Raw genomic sequence first — 16,919 nt, 5'->3', positions numbered from 1 at the left:
TACAATATTGAAAAGATTAGGAGAAAGGGGGCAGCCCCGTCTAGTCCCTGATTTTAGTGGGATTGCTTCAAGTTACCAAAACCACACAAAGATCCAACAAAGAAAGAGAACTTCAGACCAATTTCCCTTATGAACATCGATGCAAAAATACTCAATAAAAATCTTGCCAACTGTATCCAAAATACATAAAAACGATCATCCACCATGATCAAGTAGGCTTTATTCCAGGGATGCAGGGTTGGTTCAATATACGGAAATCCATCAATGCAATCCACTACATAAACAAACTCAAAGGAAAAAACCACATGGTCATTTCATTGGATGCTGAAAAAGCATTTGACAAAATTCAGCATCCTTTCATGCTTAAAGTCTTGGAAAGAACAGGAATTCAAGGCCCATACCTAAACATAGTAAAAGCAATATACAGCAAACTGGTAGGCAGCATCAAACTAAATGGAGATAAGATCAAATATTAAGACAAAAAACTAATAATTAAATATGACTCTCCCTGAACTATTAAAGGCTAGAATTTTCACAAGACTAAAAAAACTCCATGTGAAGAAAAAAATACAGAAATATACACACATACAGATCTATATCTGCCTTAATAATTACAAGGACATCAAAGCCATGAATATTGTCTAAAAAGGAAATATGTTAGTCATCCCCTTGGGTTGAAGCTAGGAATTAGGTAAAAAATTAATCCAATTCTGAGATTCATAGTACAAGTAAAGAATGAATGGATATCTTTGCAGATGAATATCCACCCTTGTTATGTCAATTTACATTTCCTGATGTTTAATGAAGAAAATTAGAGTAATTATTATCTACAATTTAGTAGCATCCTCTTTCTTCAACTAACACATCCCTCCTTATACTGCCTTAGGGTAATTATGGATAACATTCAGGAATGACCAGAATAGGCAAGCCAGGGAAACTCATTATAACTCTTCTCCCTCATCTATGTGATGGTAACTCAACCATTCAGTGCCATATTGTGTTAGGGTTTGTTCTGTTGTGTTGTAAAGTTTCATGTTGTTCCAAACACATTTTGAGACACAAAATCAAGTCTCTATATTGGATATTATTATCGCTACTGCTAAATGTCTATATCTGGTCACAGAGACATACATGGCAAGGTATGCTATAACAAACTATCTCCTTTTGCCTCATAAAAATATTATATAAACACTAAAAGGCAGAACCTAGACCTTGCTAACACTTACTTCTAATTAAATTCCCTCAATTCTCCTCTCTGCTACAACTAGTTCCCTACCATGCCTCTGAATTTGGGTAGAGCCAAGACTAGAAAACACTGTTGTCTTAGCAAAACTTTTTGCTTTATTCTTTGTTGCATGTTTTGATTTTTCTCCTTCTTTGACTTATCTGATTCTTTTTTCTCACTGCCCCCACACAAATAAATAAAAATAAAGCACTCTTCCACAGAACCAAATTGAACATTGAACATCGACTATTTTGAAACTATTATATCCTTCAAGATTTCTAAGTTCTATATTTGTTTTGCTTTAAAACAGACATTCCTTTAACGAACTATTCTTAGAACTCCTTATGTAACTAAGATGTAGTGGGAAGGATTAAAATATCGTACTTCCCTGCCAGGCAAATCCGGGCAGGTCTCTTTCTCCTGCCCATTACCCACTTCTTCCAAGTATCGGCAAAGCATGATTCTTAAACGTGAGTAGTTAGCCAAATATATTTATGTATATATGAAACTCCCAATTACATACTGCAAAATTAGAATGATCAAGTTTTGTCCCAATATTTCTAACTTCTCAGTACACCAGAAACACAGCTGACACCATCTGGCTCTGCACGGCTCTTCCTCATTTCCCCAGTGAGGTTCCCAGGCTCCCCCTTCCCCCACCTCTCTGCCCCTCCTTCTCTTAGCTCTTAGTCCTCTCTCCCCTCCAATTACTGGCCTCTCACTGCCTCAGTGTGAATGGATAGGAACTATCTTGCAACACTAAGACTATCAAAAGATTGATGAAACTTGTAGTATTCCTGCCTAAATATCTTGAGTGTTAAGATTGCAGGTAGCATCACCTCCAGTTCCAACATGCAGTTCTATTTCATAAGGATCACTTAGCACAGACTTCCATACCTATTATCATTTATGGTTTCCTTGATGAACCTATAATGGTAAAAATATGACTTATTAGATGCAAAATATATAAGCAAATTTTTGAAATGTGAAAACTTGTCAATTTGAATAAGTACGTTTTTACTCTCAAATATTCAAATTGGAAAGGGTACTTAAATCATTTAAAAACCATGATAAGTAGACAGAAAAATAAAAAATATGTCAGTGACAGAAAGGTTTAAAATAATAACATCACTATTAATTTATAAGAACAAAATTATAAAACAATGTTGAAAGTTTTTTTAATTAGACTAGGTCTGTAATATGATTATTTGAAAATATATGTAATAAAAATTCTACAGATTTATAATATGACTAATATCTAGCAACTAAATTGCTAGGGATATCATATTCATGTCCTCTGTCCCAGTAAACTGTTCATTTTAGCATTGTAACAACATATGATGATAGTGGAACACCTAAAATCACTCAAGACTCAGTTTTGTAATTGTTTGCTACATACATTATTCCTTCTCAATCATAGCTCAAAATTCAGTTGTTAAGCTCAAAGTTGATTTAACCACCTACTTCCTTGTCTGAAAATTATATAAGCTTGGAGGACCAATGTAGAAGTTCCATTGCTAAACTGACTGAATTCCAACTTTCTTTCAGAAACAAAATGTCATCTAAACAAATGTTAGCAGACATCAGTAAATGAGTTTTACAACATGAAACTCTTAGACACCTATTTATGTGTGGTTTTCTTCTTGTTTGTGTCCTTGAGACATTTCAGTCCACCAAGGACTCAATGTACCAGGAAAAGAGATTGGCCATCCCAGGTGCCTGTTCTAACACTTGGACCCACAAAACAATTTCTGCCCATTCAACTGCTAAAATTAAAAATCTTTATGTACTTAATTCAGAAAAATTATACATGTCAATTGATGTAGAACAAGCATAAAGAATAAATTGTAGTATTCATCTATATATATGAATAGTATAGTCTATAATATGTAAATAATATATAGTTATATTTATCAAATTTTATTTATGTCTTATATATGTCATTATAATACATATATAAATAAATGTACAAGTAATTATAAATAATATATACAAGTAAAAACATAAAATCATATTTTATCTAGTGTCTTATATAGAATTGTATATATTTTATATTATTTATAGCTTATTTATTTATATATAAAACAATGCATATTATATATAATATGCTGAATATATTTATATATAATTTATTGTGATATTCATCAAAGAAAATATACAAATAATAAAAATAACTAAAATTTTAATGAATGCATTTAAATATTAAACTAAATTTGGTAATATGCTTGGTATATCTCAGTGTAATCAAATGATAGAGTTTTAACATGGAAACAACACAATATTAATTAGATGCTATGCATAATTTAAGAATGAATTTGAAACTTGTTTCACACTAATAACATATTAATTCACACATTCCATATTCATATGAAAGTCTTAAAGCCTTATTTTGAGTTCAAATTTATTTTTTTTCTTCATTTTTTTATTGATATATTTTTATATACATTTCAAATGATTTCCCCTTTTCTGGGTCCCCACTCCCCGCAAGTCCCATAAGTCCTCGTCTGTCCCCCTGTTCTTCCATCTACCCCTTCCCATTTCCCTGTTCTGGAATTCCCCTATACTCTTGCACTGAGTCTTTCCAGAACCAGGAGCCACTCCTCCATTCTTTTTGGACATCATTTAATTTGTGGATTATGTCCTGGGTATTCAAAGTTTCTAAGCTAATATCCACTTATCAGTGAGTGCATACCATGATTGATCTTTTTGTTTGTTTGTTTGTTTGTTTGGATTTGGTTTTTTTTTTTTTTTTTTTTTTGAGACAGGGTTTCTCTGTAGCCCTGGCTGTCCTGGAACTTACTCAGTAGACCAGGCTGGCCTTGAACTCAGAAATCTGCCTGCCTCTGCCTCCCAGAGTGCTGGGATTACAGGCGAGCGCCACCACCGCCCGGCTTTGATTGATCTTTTGAGAGTGGTTTACCTCACTTAGTATGATGTTCTCCAGCTCCATCCATTTGTCTAAGAATTTCATGAATTCATTGTTTCTAATGGCTGAATCGTATTCCATAGTGTAAATATACCACATTTTTTGTATCCATTCTTCAGTTGAAGGACACCTAGGTTCTTTCCAGCTTCTGGCTACTACAAATAGGGCTGCTATGAACATAGTGGAGCATGTGTCCTTACTGCATGCTGAAGAATCCTCTGGATATATGCCTAGGAGTGGTATAACAGGGTCCTCAGGAAGTGACATGCCCAGTTTTCTGAGGAACCGCCAGACTGATTTCCGAAGTGGTTGCACCATCTTGCAATCCCACCAGCAGTGGAGGAGTGTTCCTCTTTCTCCACATCCTCGCCAACGACTGCTGTCTCCTGAGTTTTTGACCTTAGCCATTCTGACTGGTGTGAGGTGAAATCTCAGGGTTGTTTTGATTTGCATTTCCCTAATGATTAATGATCTTGAACATTTCTTAAGGTGCTTCTCAGCTCTCCGAAGTTCTTCATGTGAAAATTCTTTATTTAGCTCCATACCCCACTTCTTAATGGGGTTATTTGGTTCTCTGGGTTCTACTTTCTTGAGTTCTTTGTATATATTAGATATTAGCCCTCTGTCAGATTTAGGTTTGGTAAAGATCCTTTCCAAGTCTGTTGGTTGACGTTTTGTCCTTTTGATGGTATCCTTTGCCTTACAGAAACTTTGTAATTTTATGAGGTCCCATTTGTCAATTCTTGATCTTAGAGCATAAGCTATTGGTGTTCTATTCAGGAACTTTCCCCCTGTGCCCATGTCCTCCAGGGTATTCCCCAGTTTCTTTTCGATTAGTTTTAGTGTGTCAGGTTTTATGTGGAGGTCCTTGATCCATTTGGAGTTGAGCTAGGTCCAAGGAGATAAGAATGGTTCGATGCTGGAGAACATCATACTAAGTGAGGTAACCCAGTCTCAAAAGATCAATCATGGTATGCACTCACTAATAAGTGGATATTAGCTCGGAAAACTGGAATATGCAAAACATAATCCACACTTCAAATGAGGTACAAGAACAGAGGAGTGGCCCCTAGTTCTGGAAAGAGACAGTGTAGCAGTCTAGGGCAAAACCAGAAAATGGAAGTGGGAAGGGATGGGTGGGAGAATAGAGGGAGGGAAGGGGGCTTATGTGACTTTCAGGGAGTGGGGAACCAGAAAAGGGGAAATCATTTGAAATGTAAATAAAAAATATATCGAATAAAATTTAAAAAAAAAAGAATGGATCGATGCGCATTCTTCTGCATGCTGACCTCCAATTGAACCAGCACCATTTGTTGAAAAGACTATCTTTTTTCCATTGGATGCTTTCAGCTCCTTTGTCGAAGACCAAGTGACCATAGGTGTGTTGGTTCATTTCTGGGTCTTCAATCCTATTCCATTCATCTGCTTGCCTGATATTGTACCAATACCATGCAGTTTTTTTTATCACTATTGCTCTGTAGTAGAGTTTAAAGTCTGGGATACTGAATCCCCGTGAAGTTCTTTGACTGTTGAGAATAGTTTTAGCTATCTTGGGTTTTTTGTTATTCCAGATGAATTTGACAATTTCTCTTTCTAGCTCTATGAAGAACTGGGTTGGGATTTTTATGGGAAAGCATTGTATCTGTAGATTGCCTTTGGCAAGATGGCCATTTTAACTATATTAATCCTGCCAATCCATGAGCATGGAAGATTTTTCCATTTCCTGAGATCTTCTTCGATTTCCTTCTTCAGAGATCTGAAGTTCTTGTCATATAGGTCTTTCACTTGTTTGGTTAGAGTCACCCCAAGATACTTTATGCTGTTTGTAGCTATTGTGAAGGGGGTCACTTCCCTAATTTCTTTCTCAGTCTGCTTATCCTTTGAATATATAAAGCCTACTGATTTGCTTGCGTTGATTTTGTAGCCAGCCACTTTGATGAAGTTGTTTATCAGCTGTAGGAGTTCTCTAGTAGAGTTTTGGGGTCACTTAAGTATACGATCATATCATCTGCAAATAGTGATACTTTCACTTCTTCCTTTCCAGTTTGTATCCATTTGACTTCCTTATGTTGTCGAATTGCTCTAGCTAGGACTTCAAGAACTATATTGAAAAGATTTGGAGAGAGGGGGCAGCTTTGTCTAGTCCCTGATTTTAGTGGGATTGCTTCAAGTTTCTCTCCATTTAGTTTGATGTTGGCTACCGGTTTGCTGTATATTGCTTTTACTATGTTTAGATATGGGCCTTGGATTCCTGTCCTTTTCAAGACTTTTAGCATGAAAGGATGCTGAATTTTGTCAAATGCTTTTTCAGCATCTAATGAAATGATCATGTGGTTTTTTTTCTTTGAGTTTGTTTATGTAGTGGATAGCATTTATGGATTTCCTTATATTGAACCATTCCTGCATCCCAGGGATGAAGTCTACTTGATCATGGTGGATGGTCATTTTGATGTGTTCTTGGATTCAGTGGGCAAGAATTTTATTTAGTATTTTTGCATCGATATTCATAAGGGAAATTGGCCTGAAATTCTCTTTCTTAGTTGGATCTTTGTGTGGTTTTGGTATCAGCATAATAGTGGCTTCGAAGAATGAGTTGGGTAGCGTGCCTTCTGTTTCTATTTGGTGGAAAAGTTTGAAGAGTATTGGTGTTAAGTCTTCTTTGAAGGTCTGATAGAATTCTGCACTGAAACCATCTGATCCTGTGCTTTTTTTTTTTTTTTTGGTCAGAAGCCTATCTATGACCCCTTCTATTTCTTTAGGGGTTATGGGTCTGTTTAGATGGTCTATTTGATCTTGATTTAATTTTGGTAATTGGTATCTGTCTAAGAAAATGTCCATTTCCTCCAGATTCTCCAGTTGTGTTGAGTACAGGTTTTTGTAGTAGGATCTGATGATTTTTTGAATTTCCTCGGTTTCTGTTGTAATAGCTCCGTTTTCATTTCTAATTTTGTTAATTTGGATACTTTCTGTGTGCCCTTTGGTTAGTCTGGCTAAGGTTTATCTATCTTGTTGATTTTTTCAAAGAACCAGCTTTTGGTCTTGTTGATTCTTTGTATGGTTCTTTTGGTTTCTACTTGATTGATTTCAGCCCTGAGTTTGATGATTTCCTGTCTTCTTCTTCTCCTGGGTGAATTAGCTTCTTCTTGTTCCAGGGCTTTCAGTTGTTCTGTTAATCTTCTAGTGTATACTCTATCGAATTTCTTTTTGGAGGCACTCAAAGCTATGAGTTTTCCTCTTAGCACTGCTTTCATTGTGTCCCATAGATTTGTGTATGTTGTGCCTTCATTTTCATTAAATTCTAAGAAATCTTTGATTTCTTTCTTTATTTCTTCCTTGACCAAGTTATCATTGAGTAGAGTATTGTTCAGTTTCCATGTGTATGTGGGCTTTCTGTTGTTTTTACTGTTACTAAAGACCACTTTTACTCCATAGTGATCTGATAGGAAGCATGGGATTATTTCAGTCTTCTCATATTTGTTGAGGTCTGTCTTGTGACCAACTATATGATCTATTTTGGAGAAGGTACCATGAGGTGCTGAGAAAAAGGTATATTTTTTGCTTTGGGATAAAAAGTTCTATATATATCTGTTAACTCCAATTGGTTCAAAGCTTCAATTAGTTGCATTGTCTCCCTGTTTAGTTTCTGTTTTCCTGATCAGTCCATTGGTGAGAGTGGAGTGTTGAAGTCACCCACAATTATTGTGTTAGGTGCAATGTGTACTTTGAGCTTTAGTAAAGTTTCTTTTATGAATGAGGGCGTCCTTGTGTTTGGGGCATATATGTTCAGGATTGAGAGTTCTTCTTGTTGGATTTTTCCTTTGACCAGCAAGTAGTGACCTTCCATGTCTCTTTTGATGACGTTAGGTTGGAAGTCAATTTTATCTGAAATTAGAGTGGCAACTCCAGCTTGTTTCCTGGGACCATTTGCTTGTAGAATTGTCTTCCAGCCTTTTACTCTAAGGTAGTTTTTGTCTTTGACACTGAGGTGTGTTTCCTGTATGCAGCAAAATGTAGGGTCCTGTTTACGTAACCTGTCTGTTAGTCTATGTCTTTTTATTGGGGAATTGAGTCCATTGATGTTAAGAGACATCAAGAAGTAGTGGTTATTGCTTCCTATCATTTTTTATTTTAATTTTATATGTGTGTAGTTATCTTCTTTGGGTTTGATGAAAAAAGCTTCATATCCTGCTCTTTCCAGGGTATAGTTTCTCTCGTTGTATTGGTGTTTTCCCCCTATTACCCTTTGTAGGGCTGGGTTTGTAGAAAGCTATTATGTAAATTTGGTTTTGTCATGGGATATCTTGGTTTCTCCATCTATAGTAATTGAGAGTTTCGCTGCGTATAGTAGTCTTGGCTGGCATTTGTGTTTTCTTAGAGTCTGCATGAGATCTGCCCAGGATCTTCTAGCTTTCATGGTCTCTGGTGAGAAATCTGGTGTAATTCTGATAGGTCTTCCTTTATATGTTACTTGCCCTTTCTGTCTTACTGCCCTAAGTATTCTTTCTTTGTTTAGTACATTTGGGGTTTTGATTATTATGTGACAGGAAGTATTTCTGTTCTGGTCCAGTCTGCTTGGAGTTCTGTAGGCTTCTTGTATATTTATGGGCATCTCTCTCTTTAGGTTAGGGAAGTTTTCTTCCATAATTTTGTTGAAGATATTTGCTGGCCCTTTAAGTTGTAAATCTTCACTCTCATCCATGCCTATAATCCTTAGATTTGGCGTTCTCATTGTGTCCTGGATTTCCTGGATATTTTGGGTTACAAGCTTTTTGCATTTTGCATTTTCTTTAACTGTTGAGTCCATGGTTTCTTTCTTTCTTTCTTTCTTTCTTTCTTTCTTTCTTTCTTTCTTTCTTTCTTTCTTTCTTTCTTTCTTTCTTTCTTTCTTTCTCTCTCTCTCTCTCTCTCTCTCTCTCTCTCTTTCTTTCTTTCTTTTTATTTACATTGCAAATTATTTCCCCTTTTCTGGGTCCCCACTTCCCGCAAATCCCATAAACCCTCTTCCGTCCCCCTATTCTTCCATCTACCCCTTCCCACTTCCCTGTTCTGGAATTCCCCTATACTCTTGCACTGAGTCTTTCCAGAACCAGGGCCCACTCCTCCATTCTTTTTGGACATCATTTAATTTGTGGATTATGTCCTGGGTATTCAAAGTTTCTAGGCTAATATCCACTTATCAGTGAGTACATACCATGATTGATCTTTTGAGACTGGGTTACCTCACTTAGTATGATGTTCTCCAGCTCCATCCATTTGTCTAAGAATTTCATGAATTCATTGTTTCTAATGGCTGAATAGTACTCCATTGTATAAATATACCACATTTTTTGTATCCATTCCTCCGTTGAAGGACATCTAGGTTCTTTCCAGCTTCTGGCTATTACAAATAGGGCTGCTATGAACATAGTGGAGCATGTGTCCTTATTGTATGCTGAAGAATCCTCTGGATATATGCCCAGTAGTGGTATAACAGGGTCTTCAGGAAGTGTCATGCCCAGTTTTCTGAGGAACCGCCAGACTGATTTCCAAAGTGGTTGCACCATCTTGCAATCCCACCAGCAGTGGAAGAGAGTTCCTCTTTCTCCACATCCTCGCCAACAACTGCTGTCTCCTGAATTTTTGACCTTAGCCATTCTGACTGGTGTGAGGTGAAATCTCATGGTTGTTTTGATTTGCATTTCCCTAATGATTAATGATCTTGAACATTTCTTAAGGTGTTTCTCAGGTCTCCGAAGTTCTTTATGTGAAAATTCTTTATTTAGCTCCATACCCCACTTTTTAATGGGGTTATTTGGATCTCTGGGTTCTACTTTCTTGAGTTCTTTGTATATATTAGATATTAGCCCTCTGTCAGATTTAGGGTTGGAGAAGATTCTTTCCCAGTCTGTTGGTTGACGTTTTGTCCTTTTGACGGTGTCCTTTGCCTTACAGAAACTTTGTAGTTTTATGAGGTCCCATTTGTCAATTCTTGATCTTAGAGCATAAGCTATTGGTGTTCTATTCAGGAACTTTTCCCCTGTGCCCATGTCCTCCAGGGTCTTCCCCAGTTTTTTTTTTTCAATTCGTTTCAGTGTGTCAGGTTTTATGTGGAGGTCCTTGATCCATTTGGAGTTAAGCTTGGTACAAGGAGATAAGAATGGATCGAAGCGCATTCTTCTGCATGCTGACCTCCAATTGAACCAGCACAATTTGTTGAAAAGACTATCTTTTTTCCACTGGATGCTTTCAGCCCCTTTGTCGAAGACCAAGTGATCATAGGTGTGTTGGTTCATTTCTGGGTCTTCAATCCTATTCCATTGATCCGCTTGCCTGATATTGTACCAAAACCATACAGTTTTTATCACTATTGCTCTGTAGTAGAGTTTAAAGTCTGGGATATTAAATCCCCCTGAAGTTCTTTTACTGTTGAGAATAGTTTTAGCTATCCTGGGTTTTTTGTTATTCCAGATGAATTTGAGAATTGCTCTTTCTAGCTCTATGAAGAACTGGGTTGGGATTTTTATGGGAATAGCATTGAATCTGTAGATTGCCTTTGGCAAGATGGCCATTTTAACTATATTAATCCTGCCAATCAACGAGCATGGAAGGTTTTTCCATTTCCTGAGATCTTCTTCGATTTCCTTCTTCAGAGATCTGAAGTTCTTGTCATATAGGTCTTTCACTTGTTTCGTTAGAGTCACCCCAAGATACTTTATGTTGTTTGTAGCTATTGTGAAGGGGGTCATTTCCCTAATTTCTTTCTCAGTCTGCTTATCCTTTGAATATATAAAGGCTACTGATTTGCTTGCGTTAATTTTGTAGCCAGCCACTTTGCTGAAGTTGTTTATCAGCTGTAGGAGTTCTCTAGTAGAGTTTTTAGGGTCACTTAAGTATACGATCATATCATCTGCAAATAGTGATAATTTGACTTCTTCCTTTCCAATTTGTATTCCTTTGACTTCCTTCTGTTGTTTAATTGCTCTAGCTAGGACTTCAAGAACTATATTGAAAAGATATGGAGAGAGGGGGCAGCCTTGTCTAGTCCCTGATTTTAGTGGGATTGCTTCAAGTTTCTCTCCATTTAGTTTGATGTTGGCTACCGGTTTGCTGTTTATTGCTTTTACTATGTTTAGATATGGGCCTTGAATTCCTGTCCTTTCCTAGACTTTTAGCATGAACGGATGCTGAATTTTGTCAAATGCTTTTTCAGCATCTAATGAAATGATCATGTGTTTTTTTTCTTTGAGTTTGTTTATGTAGTGGATAGCATTTATGGATATCCGTATATTGAACCATCCCTGCATCCCTGGAATGAAGCCTACTTGATCATGCTGGATGATCGTTTTGATGTGTTCTTGGATTCGGTGGGCAAGAATCTAAATAGACCCATAACCCCTAAAGAAATAGAAGGGGTCATAGATAGGCTTCCAACCAAAAAAAGCACAGGACCAGATGGTTTCAGTGCAGAATTCTATCAGACCTTCAAAGAAGACTTAACACCAATACTCTTCAAACTCTTCTACCAAATAGAAACAGAAGGAACACTACCCAACTCCTTCTTTGAAGCCACTATTACGCTGATAACAAAACCACACAAAGACCCAACTAAGAAAGAGAATTTCAGGCCAATTTCCCTTATGAATATCGAGTCCATGGTTTCTATGGTATCTTCGGCATCTGAGATTCTTTCTTCTATCTCTTATATTCTGTTGTTGACATTTTCGTCTATGGTCTCTGATTTCTTCCCAAGGTTTTCTATCTCCAAAGTTGTCTCCCTTTGTGCTTTCTTAGTTGTTTCTACATCTGTTTTTAGATCCTGGAAGTTTTTGCTCAGTTCTGTCATTTGCTTGTTTGTGCTTTCCTCTAATTCTTTAAGAGATTTTTGTGTTTCCTCTTTCATGACTTCTGCCTGTTGATCAAGGTTTTCCTGTATTTCTTTAAGTGATTTTTTCATTTCCTCCTTATTGGCTTTTGTATTCTCCTGAATTTCTTTCAATGATTTTTTGTTTCCCTTATAAGGGCTTCTAATTTTTGACCCATTTTCTCCTGAATTTCTTTAAGTATGTTCTTCATGTGTTCCTGTGCCAGCATCATGACCAGTGATTTTAAATCCAAATCTTGTTTTTCTGATGTGTTGGGGTATCCAGGACTTGCTATCCATTTATGTACTGTGATTAAGAATAAGCTGGCCCTATAATATTAATACTAGGCTACAAATGGGAACCTTAACATAAAATGCATGGCTCTTTTCAGAAATTCAGGTTTACTAGCCATTGTATTGACTGTGAATGTCAGAAGCCAACAGATGTTTGTTGCTGGAGACAGTCTTCCTCCTCTTGGTAGCACTGTTTGTTCTATGATAACACCTTGCCATTGGGACATGAGTGAAACTGTCTTTTCCTTTAGAGTAGATTGTCTTTGTGTCATTCCTTCTAATTACCTCTACTTTCAAACAATGGTGGAGCAAGGATACAGAAGGAACCAAGCTTCTCCATTTAGAAAAACCATATGGTGGTAAGAAACAATTGTATTATATTCCTACATGAGCTATAAAGGAAGTGATTTGAGTTTATCGCAACAGCATAGGATATCAAAAATAATGCATAGATTAACTTCAACTTTCTATCATTTGTACTTTAGAAGTAATATAGATTGTATTTATTAAAAGTGAATTTTGTAAAACAAGTATTAAAATTAAAATGTTTTGTACCATGCAAAGAGAATAAGTGTATTTAATCATTTTGCAATCTATTTTCAAAATAATATGTAAACGTGAAGAATAAATCTACTATAACTTGAATTACTAATAGTCTTCAAATGAAACTTAAAATTAATACATAAATTAATAAACTTTCTTTTATGATGTTATAAACTGTTTTTAACCTATAGAAAAATAATTTAAGCATTATATATTGAAGTAACAGACAATATATGTTTCTAAAAAGAATTATTTTGGCTATAACATTATGTGGCTTCTCTTTTCCCCTTCTCATAGTTTGTGTGGATGTTGTTTGTGAGAGCATGTGTTCAGTAGATCCAGACACTGACGAAGTGTGAGCTATCCACATCTGCAGTTGTGGAAACATACTCACTGTGGGACCCAACCTAACCCCAACACTCAAACAGTTTTAAGGCCATCTCTCAAATATTATTTCCTTTCCACATTCAAGGTTAAATGTAGAATAATAGTTTTACATTTCAAGTTGTTTTCTAATGACTCTGATGCAATTTCCAGTTGTGCTTATGAGAAATATATTCTAATCTTCCACCTTAAATGTCTATCATGGAACTTCATGACAACATTGAAATAAAATCCTGTTTCAAAACTTCCATGAGTAGATATCTAAAGATTATCATTGGTAGTATCTGAAGCTCATTGACTTATATTTAGATATGTTTATTATAAACATAATATTTTCTAGGGATTACATCCATGTACATGATTCTTAAAACTGTAAATTTACTGGCAAAAATACAGTTACTATTATAGTGAATGAATAACACAGAATTATATCATTTATCTCATTTTAATTTTTGAAATATCTTAAACAAAGCAAAATAAATTTGCTTATGCAGGTTTTTATTTTATTGTACATATTCAAACCCTTTTGCTGCTGTTCAGGAATACTCATATCTATCACTGATACAAGGTTTATTTTAAATGAAACACCAAGTGGATGTCTGTGGTCTGTGCTATCCCAGATATCATGTGGAAGTTCATGGTCTGTGATCCTGCTGATTATATAGCTTGTTCTACACTGTTATCAATGACTACAGTCTCACAGTTAAGGAAGAGAGACTTAGAAAGCTTCCATGACAACTTCCCCAATCCCCAAAAAGTAACAACTTAAACAGGAAGCCATCAAAGAAAACTCTTTTCTTTTCTTCTTTTTTTTTTTTTTACTGATGTCTTTATTATTACCATTATCTTTATTAGATATATTCTTTATTTACATTTCAAATGATTTCCCCTTTCCTGGTTCCCACCCCATGAAAATCCCATAAGCCATCTCCCCTCCTCCTGTTCCACAATTAAGCCTCTCTGGCTTCCCTGTCCTGTTATTCTCCTACACTGCAGCTTCGGGCCTTTCCAGGAATGGATAAAAAAAATGTGGTATATTTACACAATGGAGTACCACTCAGCTATTAAAAACAATGAATTCATGAAATTCTTAGGCAATTGGGTTGAACTGAAAAATATCATCGTAAGTGAGGTAGCCCAACTACAAAAGAACAACATGGTATGCACTTACTGATAAGTAAATATTAGCCCTAAGACACAATTCATTTATCAAACGATGCCCAAGAAGAAGGAAGAACAAAGTATGGATACTCTGGTCCTTCTTAAAAGGGGGGAACAAAATACCCACAGAAGGAGCTACAGAGACAAAGTGTGAAGTCTGAGAAAGACCATCCAGAGACTACCCTACCTAGTGATCCATCCCATATACAGTTACAAAGAAAACTCTTAAAACAGGTGATAAGGGCAATAAAGTGTAGATCTCTCCACAATAGATGGCTACAGGCATGGAAGAGGGTGGGGAAGGCTTCACTCTTCTTTAAGGAAGACTTACTGGCCACCTTGATTTTAACCACTTTCCTGTGATTATATAGACAATACAATTGGAGTTTTGATTTCTTCCTTCCTTCCTTTTTTCCTTCCTTCCTTCCTTCCTTCCATCCTTTCTTTCTTTCATTCTTTATTCCTTCTTTTTCTTCTTTTAAAATCTTTTTTTTGAGGGGGAAGGCCACAAGAGTCTCGGGTGGACCCAGAAAGACTTGGAAGTAAGGATGATCAGGTGCCTATGTGAATTTTCCAATTAGTAGAAATATTTTGTATATAAAACAAGTTTGAAACATTATTGGATGAAATAATGAACATGTGCCTGATATGCCTATGCAATATGGTGAGGAATTTCTGAAAAATCATAAAATATTAGATTATGAAGTTAACTTCTAGAATGCTTACTGTTAATAGAAAGTATGTGAATGACCTGTAGACCAAATTGAAGTGAATCATTTAGGTAAAAACAGTGGCCAATTGTGTAGGCTTCTCTAACATGCCCTCTGTCCTTTTGCTTATTGAGCAAGATACTTTAAGTTCAGTATAAGAGTCTAATTTTATAGCACAATACTTGAGGTCAGTGTGTTAAACCACCTAACTGGAAAACTTTTGGAAAAGCTTTTCAGATTGCAAATGTCACAATTAACATATGTGTTTCAATTTTAATGCACAAGTTGAATTTAGAGCTTATTCATATACACACATTGTTCGTGCCATTTCAAATAGAAAAACTTTTTTTTTAAATTTTTTTATATATTTTTATTTTCTCAAATAGAAAAACTAAGGAAGACTAAACACAGTGCAATGTATATGACCTGTTTTGTAAGGAATGTTGTAAATACTTAGAGAGCATGAGAAAAAATGTAGGCTTCACTCCAAGATAAATTTCTGGAATAAAATTCCTGATAAATGACATTCTGAGAAGCTGAATTTTAACATCTAAGTTGAATGAAACACCAAAGAAAATTTTAGACTTTACATTTTCTTATGGTTCTGACTAAGCAAAAATTTTAAAACTGTAATGGTCTTGAAAGTAACTATCTTTCAAACATGGTAGAAGGGAAGACACTTTTTTTTTATTTTCTACATTCTTTGTTTACATTCCACATGATTTCCCCTGATGGCTCATAGGCACCTACACATTCTCTCTCTCTCCCTCTCCCTCTCCCCCCCCTCCCCTCTCTCTCTCTCTCTCTCACACACACACACACACACACACACACACACACACACACACACACACACAGGACTATACATACATTAAGATTTGATTAAGTTGCATTGTGTCTTATTAATCATTTAAGAAACTCTTCTAATCCAAGTCTTTTCCTGCACTCAAATTATCAATGAGCAGCTTTATTTTGAGAGTATTTTGAAGTAACTATCTACCCAAGACCCTTTTGGAAGGCATACTGTTTCTGTTTAGCTACCTGCTGAGACTGTGTATTCCATTTGTGTTGCATAAAGACTGTATGTGATAAAGATTTAACTGCCACATAAAATTTGGTGTCCATTCTAAAGGCATTATCTGGGACTCAGACTTGGTGCATTTATCGTTGATTGCACTTACAACACTCACAGACTTCAGAATAAATATGGGGCTAATGGGACCTGTGACCAAATTGGAGAGCCTGTTATCACCAACATCCATCTTCAGAAAAACTTATTTCTTTTTGTTCACTCTAGTTCTAGATTTTACAAGTGCTTAAAAATAATTATGATAAATGGTTGAAGTGTTTCAGAGCACACTGTTGAGCCTGGAGGTGGCTTGATCAACAACTGAAGCCATATGGTGTGTTTGTCAGTTTAGTGGGGCAAAGTTAGTTTTCTTAATTATTGTACTCATTCAGTTCTTTGGAAAGTGAAACTCTGATGTTATTGGTTCCTTGGTATTTATGTATTAGGTTCCATTTTGGATATTGTAACAGATATCAAAAGTTTCCTGCTAAATGGAATTTTGATCAATTTTCTGATAAAACTCACATCTGTTTGAAACTTTAGAGAGACCTGGAATATTCGCTTTTTCTTCTTTCTCTGTCTCTCTCTGTCTCTCTGTCACCCTCTCTCTGTCTCTCTGTCTCTGTGTGTGTGTGTGTGTGTGTGTGTGTACATGTGCGTGTGTGTGTGCGTGCGTGTGTGTGTGTGTGTGTGTGTGTGTGTGTGTGTGTGTGTGTGTGTGTGAAATTTATCCTGTGTGTATGTAAGCAGAAATACAGACATAATGA

Source organism: Apodemus sylvaticus, chromosome 18 (assembly GCF_947179515.1).
Source record: "Apodemus sylvaticus chromosome 18, mApoSyl1.1, whole genome shotgun sequence".
In the NCBI taxonomy this organism is placed as follows: Eukaryota; Metazoa; Chordata; class Mammalia; order Rodentia; family Muridae; genus Apodemus; species Apodemus sylvaticus.
The sequence above is the reverse complement of the archived record's forward strand: the minus strand, read 5'-3'. Positions refer to the sequence as shown.